This window comes from Ostrinia nubilalis, chromosome 8 (genome assembly GCF_963855985.1).
Source record: "Ostrinia nubilalis chromosome 8, ilOstNubi1.1, whole genome shotgun sequence".
Taxonomy (NCBI): domain Eukaryota; kingdom Metazoa; phylum Arthropoda; class Insecta; order Lepidoptera; family Crambidae; genus Ostrinia; species Ostrinia nubilalis.
The window spans coordinates 11,821,687-11,828,893 of record NC_087095.1 but is presented as its reverse complement, the minus strand read 5'-3'; the positions used below and the strand labels follow the sequence as shown (position 1 = coordinate 11,828,893).

Below are 7,207 nucleotides of genomic sequence, written 5' to 3'. Positions count from 1 at the left end.
TATTAAGGGTACTTTCCCTCCAGGTGGCATTACAAAATTCCACCCTGTATATTAGTTTATACACAATTATATCGCATGTGCAAAACTGAACTCTAATCAACTAGAAATTAGTAATCCTGGACAATAGACTAAAATGTATTTAGGCAATAGATATAAAATATAAAGTGAAATAATGTTAAAATCACTGAAACATTTGATGATTCTATTTGATGTTACAAATACTACTTAATTAATTTTAAATTCATTATAACCTACATATTTGACACAGCATAATATAAGTAGTAAGTGTTACCTAAAAATGTTGTTTTTACCCTTAAGCAGACAATCATCACAGCCACATGTTGAGTAGTGGACGATGCGTTTTGTGTGTGGAATACGAAACTCGTGTGTAACGCATGCAGCCTATTACTTGGGTGAAATGTATCGCGTGGGCACGCGTGCTCAATATGTAACACATCCGTGTGTCACATCCACATTTACGTCCCCTACTATTCACCTCTGTGCTCTAGTAGTGAGTGACTTGGGTTTTTAAATGGGTTCGACGCCCAGGTGGAGCAAGGTAGGGAGATGAAACACAGTGTTGTTTTGAATTTTCACTTGGAAATGTCATAAGAAAAATTATAGGTTTGCACAAAAATAACAATTGGCCTTTTTAAAAGACAGGGTTACTTGAAGAAACGGCTCTGGTTCACAGCGTAATATTGGAAATTTAGCCAGGTTCTATTGTCTATTTTGTCGTCTGGCAAGCGAAAATCGTGAGTTCGAGTCTCATCTCAAGCAGTCGATTTGTTATCGTGTGAAAAACAATAAAAAGTTAACATCATCATTATTGTCATTTAGTCTAGGAGCAAGTTACCCTCTTTAATTTACTAGAGCAAATGGAGGATTGGGAAAACTTCATAGTAAGTAGGTTACACATGTAAAATATAGTGAGTGAATTCAACATTTTGATGAGAAAGCTTCCGTGCTTTGCGACGATAAAGCTGCTCTGACTAATGAAAGCTAATGAGACAAGGATTTTGACAATTACACAGAATGACATCGACCTTCATTAACTTAGTAGACGTAGGTGGATAATCGCTGAAGGCCACCAACTTTAAATTATATCCACATCTAAGTGTCTTAATTCGTTTAATTAAGGTAAAGACTATCAGTTCTTATAAAATAAGTTTTTAGTAACCAGGTATTACAGACTTAATCTATACTAATATCTATACTAATATTATAAATGCGAAAGTAACTCTGTCTGTCTTGCTTTCACGCCGAAACCATTGAACCGATTTTAATGAAATTTGGCATAGAGATAGTTTGAGTCCCGGGAAAGGACATAGGGGATAGTTTTATCCCGGTTTTTGAAACAAGGACGCGCGCGATAAATGTTTTCTGTGCTGTGACAGACAAAATTCCACGCGGGCGAAGCCGCGGGCAGAAAGCGAGTTATGAATAAACGACATTAGTGATTTTATATTACAGAAGTAAAATCCGTCGAGAATCCTTGGTAAAGCGCAATGTGAGGCCTATAAAGCTGGCGACATTTGGCACCATTTGTGACGCCTCCATTTATGTCGGTATTACCTCGCATTATCACGAATATCATAGGTTACTTGCGTTTTTAATTTATGTCATCCCATGAATGATACTCGTATCTCGTATACAAGACTTATTTACTGATTGAATCGTGCCTTGAACTTTATTTACACGACCCCGAGACCAGCTATAGCTATTATACTCGTAGTGGCGCCCAACGTGTGGCCGAGAAATAATAGTACAAACGCAGCGTTACACGTTATTTTGTTGCGATATTTGAATGCCTTTCACATTTGTTGTCGTCGTCATACTTATTATGATTGGCTTTAGAAAATTATTACAGACTAGCGATCTGTCTGGTGTAGTTCTAGGTAAGAATTATAGTCTAAAACCGTCTTAATTTTCGCATGTCTCCACAAGGTGTCACTGAGACGCTGCTCCTGACACGGCGACTTAGCTGCTGCACCAAGCAAGGGTGTCTCAAATTAAATTATTCGCTAATAGTGAACCGAAGACTCTCATTGAGGGTAGAGCACAGAGAAGAGAGCGGAAAGCGACATACTCAAGGCCGAAAGGATTTTTTGAGGATCTTGAAATATTGAAAAGAGTCTTCATCAATACCTACTGTACATAAATGATCGAAGCATGTAAAATGATTGCTGAATCATTCGTCTGTCTCAGAAATGCCATTATTCAGATGAGTGACTGAGACGGCCGAATACTGAAACGCCATTTAAATATTTGACGGCTTCTCAAATAGTTAAGCAGCTCCTAAACTTACATTTCGCATACTCAAAACAATATCTGAGCAGTTCTCAATTTTTAAGCACCTCTCAAATTAAGTTGCACTCAAACGCCACTTAAATGAATTTTCGAATACTGAAACGCCATTCAACGCTAAGCATTACTCAAACAACTGTCAAATCGTCTTGAGCAGCCGTTAAATTTGAGAGTGCTTGCGCGGTATCTTAACGGCCGAATACTGAAACGCCATTTAAATATTTGACGGCTTCTCAAATAGTTAAGCAGCTCCTAAACTTACATTTCGCATACTCAAAACAATATCTGAGCAGTTCTCAATTTGTAAGCACCTCTCAAATTAAGTTGCACTTAAACGCCACTCAAATGAATTTTCGCATACTGAAACGCCATTCAACGCTAAGCATTACTCAAACAACTGTCAAATCGTCTTAAGCAGCTGTTAAATTTGAGAGTGCTTGCCCGGTATCTTAAATCCTATTCTTATACCTAAATCGACCTAAATAGTGGTAAATAATGTGTGTCATCGTTATCATTTCTTTCGAGCCTTGAGGAAATACCTAGATCTAATCGCAGGAACGCAATAAGGCTGAACGCTATTGAAAAATATTATTATAATGACATGCAATTCCGAGCGAGGTTCCGCGTCTCTAAAGAAACGGTGTTGTTTCTGGATTCATAATTTGGAAGCTCTTTGAAACCCGTCACCAAACGCCATACAACCAGTGGACCAAATACTTATTATAACCGTTATAACCCTACTGTTTTACGCAACGGGAAGTTATGAACGTGTACTAGGTGATATCTTCCACATCTAACAACCAACTGTGCATCATATAGTGCACGAAGTAACAACCAAAATAGCTGCTATGAAACCGCAATACATAAACATGCCTATTTCTGAGGAATAAGGGGACATCGCATAAGTAGCAGCATTTCCAAGAGTTGTTGATTTGTCAATTTGATGCTCTGTCAACAATGATAAATGTCAATTGTGGTTACGTTTCGGTCCACGATCGCCACTTAATAGATTTCAACAATAAAAAGTATCACCTTTAAAATTATTTTTTTAATTAAATAAAAATGCAAGCATTAATTTTTTTATATGACAAAACGAGATTTATATATAATAGAAACTAAAAATAAACTGTTCTATGTTAAGTTGATTGAGTATATTTCCATAAAAGACAATACATAAACAAACGATGCTGCGTGTAATGGATAAAAAACGCAAAGTTATCATTTGTGTAAATGAAAACATACTTTTTTTGGTAAATGTTGCCATTATGTAAACATTTGAGAGCTGCCCCCCTAGACAAAACGCACTTTTTGATCGAATCGAAAATCGAATCTGTCAAAACTCCATACAAAAAAGGGGCTTTTCGACCACTTTTCGACTGGTTTGCGATCATAATTTGCACTTTGTCTAGACCCACTTCTTAGCTGATCACGGCTTCAAATCCGTTGAGTGGCGTTTGAGAATACCATTTAAAATTGAAGGATACTTAAATTTAGGAGCCCGTCAGCTGAGTGAAAGATTTGAGTAGCGTTTCAGTATTCGGCCGTAAATCCTATTCTTATACCTAAATCGACCTAAATAGTGGTAAATAATGTCTGTGTCATCGTTATCATTTCTTTCGAGCCTCGAGGAAATACCTAGATCTAATCGCAGGAACGCAATAAGGCTGAACGCTATTGAAAAATATTATTATAATGACATGCAATTCCGAGCGAGGTTCCGCGTCTCAAAAGACACGGTGTTGTTTCTGGATTCATAATTTGGAAGCTCTTTGAAACCCCTCACCAAACGCCATACATCCAGTGGACCAAATACTTATTATAACCCTACGGTTCTACGCAACGAGAAGTTATGAACGTGTACTAGGTGCTCAGAATACAGAACAAACCAGAAGGAGTGTTCGATAACATTTCTACGCGGCAACTTGTGTCCAAAATACTTCCCCTCCCGCGCCCCTCTACCCCCTTTAGTGTTACTAGCGCCGTGTGACACCCCCATTTTTGGGGTAAAATGTATGTAATTTTTTAAAGAGATGTTAAACAAGTAAAAAATAAGTAAGTGAAATAAGTACACACGGCCAGTGTTAACTATCCATTTCCGTTTTTGCTCTCGCTCTTATCAAATGGTGATTCTTTGCGATAGAACGAGACGACATGACTGGCCATAGGCATAGATAGTACCTACCTACCTATGAATTTAATTTTTACTCCGAAGTAACTAAGTGTAAGATGATTATTTATTTCTATTAAATAGTGTAATATATGTACTATATTTTATGTAGGTATAATATGTTATTTAAAAGTCAATTACAAAAGTCGAATATAAATTTTAGAATGCCAAGTAAAACAAAAAAGAAACTTAAGGTTCTTTATTATGTAAACATATCGACAACAAAACATTTGTTTACGGCGCAGTAGTGCTTTTAGTTTAACTTTTCTTGGAGTGAAAAACAGAATCCAAATCAAAAACATCACCAATACTTAAATTTGATTGCGAGGCAACTCTGGCTGTGTATCCTGAAAAAAAATCAGAGTAAGTATGTAAGCAATAATTAATTACTTAAAATTATTATTAAATATACAAATATTGCTGCTGCTGATCTGTTGATACCAATGCCTTACTTTTGAATAAATGGGAAAGTATGAAATTCACGATAGTAATTTATTATCTCCTCATTATTAGGGAGTAATATTATAAATTAATTCAATATATTGAAATCAAATCAAAATCAAAAATATTTATTCAGTTTAGACCACAAGTGGCACTTATAATTTAATTAATCAGGTTGTCATGTCATGGATGAAATTACACTAAAAACTAATTAAAACAAAAAGGATGGGGAAAATATTCCATTATTCTGTGGTAACGCTAACAAAATTAACGCGTGAATTTTTTATAAGTAGACAAATGTAATTCAATATAAAAAAGTAGGGTAAAATATTCCGTTGACCTGTGGCAACACTTACAAAATACAACCGTGATTTTTTTTGAAAATTATTATTTAATTAAAATGAATTGGAAATGTGCTACTTACGGATAAAACATGATCCCATGCACTTTCTTCGTAATTCCAGTAGCATTCTTACATGTTGGAACGGCACAAGACGGCATAATTTAATTATAAAGTGTCAATCTGACGGATATGTAAACAATGCGCGCGCCGGCCATTGACTGATTGCTTTAAAGTCAAAGTAGTGCGATTTGGAGTACTTTATATGAATACACATTTACGCCCGTTGACGGTTTCTGGTTTGTTCCGTATTCTGAGACTAGGTGATATCTTCCACATCGAACAGCCAACTATGCATCGTATAGTGCACCAAGTAACAGCCAAAATAGCTGCTATGAAATCGCTTTACGTAAACATGCCTATTTCTGAGGAATATGGGGACATCGCAAATGGGTTTAAGCTACGAGTATAGCAGCATTTCCAAGAGTTGTTGATTTGTCAATTTGATGCTCTGTCAACAATGATAAATGTCAATTATGGTTACGTTTCGGTCCACGATCGCCACTTATTAGATTTCAACAATAAAAAGTATTATAGCCTGACCAGGAACATAAAAACCCTGGCATAGAGGCGCGTCAATTGCATTTGATAGTGCAACACTGAGTACAGTCGTACCTGTGTTAAATTAATAGGCTAACTTTATGTATCAGGATTTAGTATTACGGGCTAATTTGATATTTTCATAAATAATTACCTCGCACTAAGCGTTTCGATGACTCTTTTATAATGCGAACAGCTAGGGACTGGAATTCGTTGCCTGCTGCTGTCTTTCCCGAAAACTATAATCCGGGCCTTTTCAAGGCGAGAGTGAATAGGCACTTACAGGGCAGATATGTACCATCCTAGACCGCATCCCACTTAACATCAGGTGCGATTGTGGTCAAATACCTGCCTTGTTATGCATAAAAAAAAAAAAAAAAAAAATTAACGAAAAAATATTATTATAGGTAACCTGGTTTAAATAAATTAAATGAAACCATCAATCGAGCTAGTAGGATTTATTTTATTATTCATCAATAATCAAATTCAGAACTTGAATATTAAAATGCAATGTCTGCTCATGAACGCTTCAAACTCGGTACTTCATTCCCAATTCCATAAAATTCAACACTTAGAAAGTGACAAAAAAAAATTAAAATAGGTAGTTGAAACAAACCACAGCTAATTTTCATAGTGGACTGTACTATACGATAAACATGTCAGTCAATTTGACAACCTTTGTCGGAAACATTATTCAATGAAAATATTGTCCGAACCCTTAGTATTTCTCTTCGACAAATACTTTAACACATTGTGAACCACTTTTCTTTCACGACTATAAAAAGATTTTAGCAATTTAATTCACAAAATCAATAGCGCACATTTAAAATAAAGTTTGTTTACACTTTGACAGCAATAGACTGACATGCAAGGTGACATGTCAATGAAGTTTTCAGTTACTGTTGCCATTAAAAGAAATTAGTACCATTAGTTTTCCGCAACATGGCGAGGGTTTTTATGTTCCTGGTCAGGCTATACCTTTAAAATTATTTATTTAATTAAATAAAAATGCAAGCATTAATTTTTTATATACTTTTTTATATAATAAAACAAGATTTATATATAATAGAAACTAAAAATAAACTATTCTATGTTAAGTTGATTGAGTATATTTCCATAAAAGACAATACAATAACCAAACGATGCTGCGTGTAATGGATAAAAAACGTAAAGTCATCATTTGTGTAAATGAAAACATACTTTTTTTGGTAAATGTTGCCATTAAGTATGTAAACATTTGAGAGCTGCTTAGCTGATCACGGCTTCAAATCCGTTGAGTGGCGTTTGAGAATACCATTTAAAATTGAAGGATACTTAAATTTAGGAGCCCGTCAGCTGAGTGACAGATTTGA

The 7,207-nt window shown here is 35.5% G+C and overlaps 1 long non-coding RNA gene across 1 annotated transcript; it reads right to left on the bottom strand.

The window, feature by feature from the left end:
• Positions 1-4,658: 4,658 nt before the first annotated feature.
• Positions 4,659-5,570, bottom strand: LOC135074212 (uncharacterized). The gene is made up of 2 exons (XR_010257774.1): positions 5,340-5,570; positions 4,659-4,821 (listed from the first exon to the last, which is right to left on the bottom strand). It is a non-coding gene; the product is annotated as an uncharacterized LOC135074212 (long non-coding RNA).
• Positions 5,571-7,207: the final 1,637 nt, after the last annotated feature.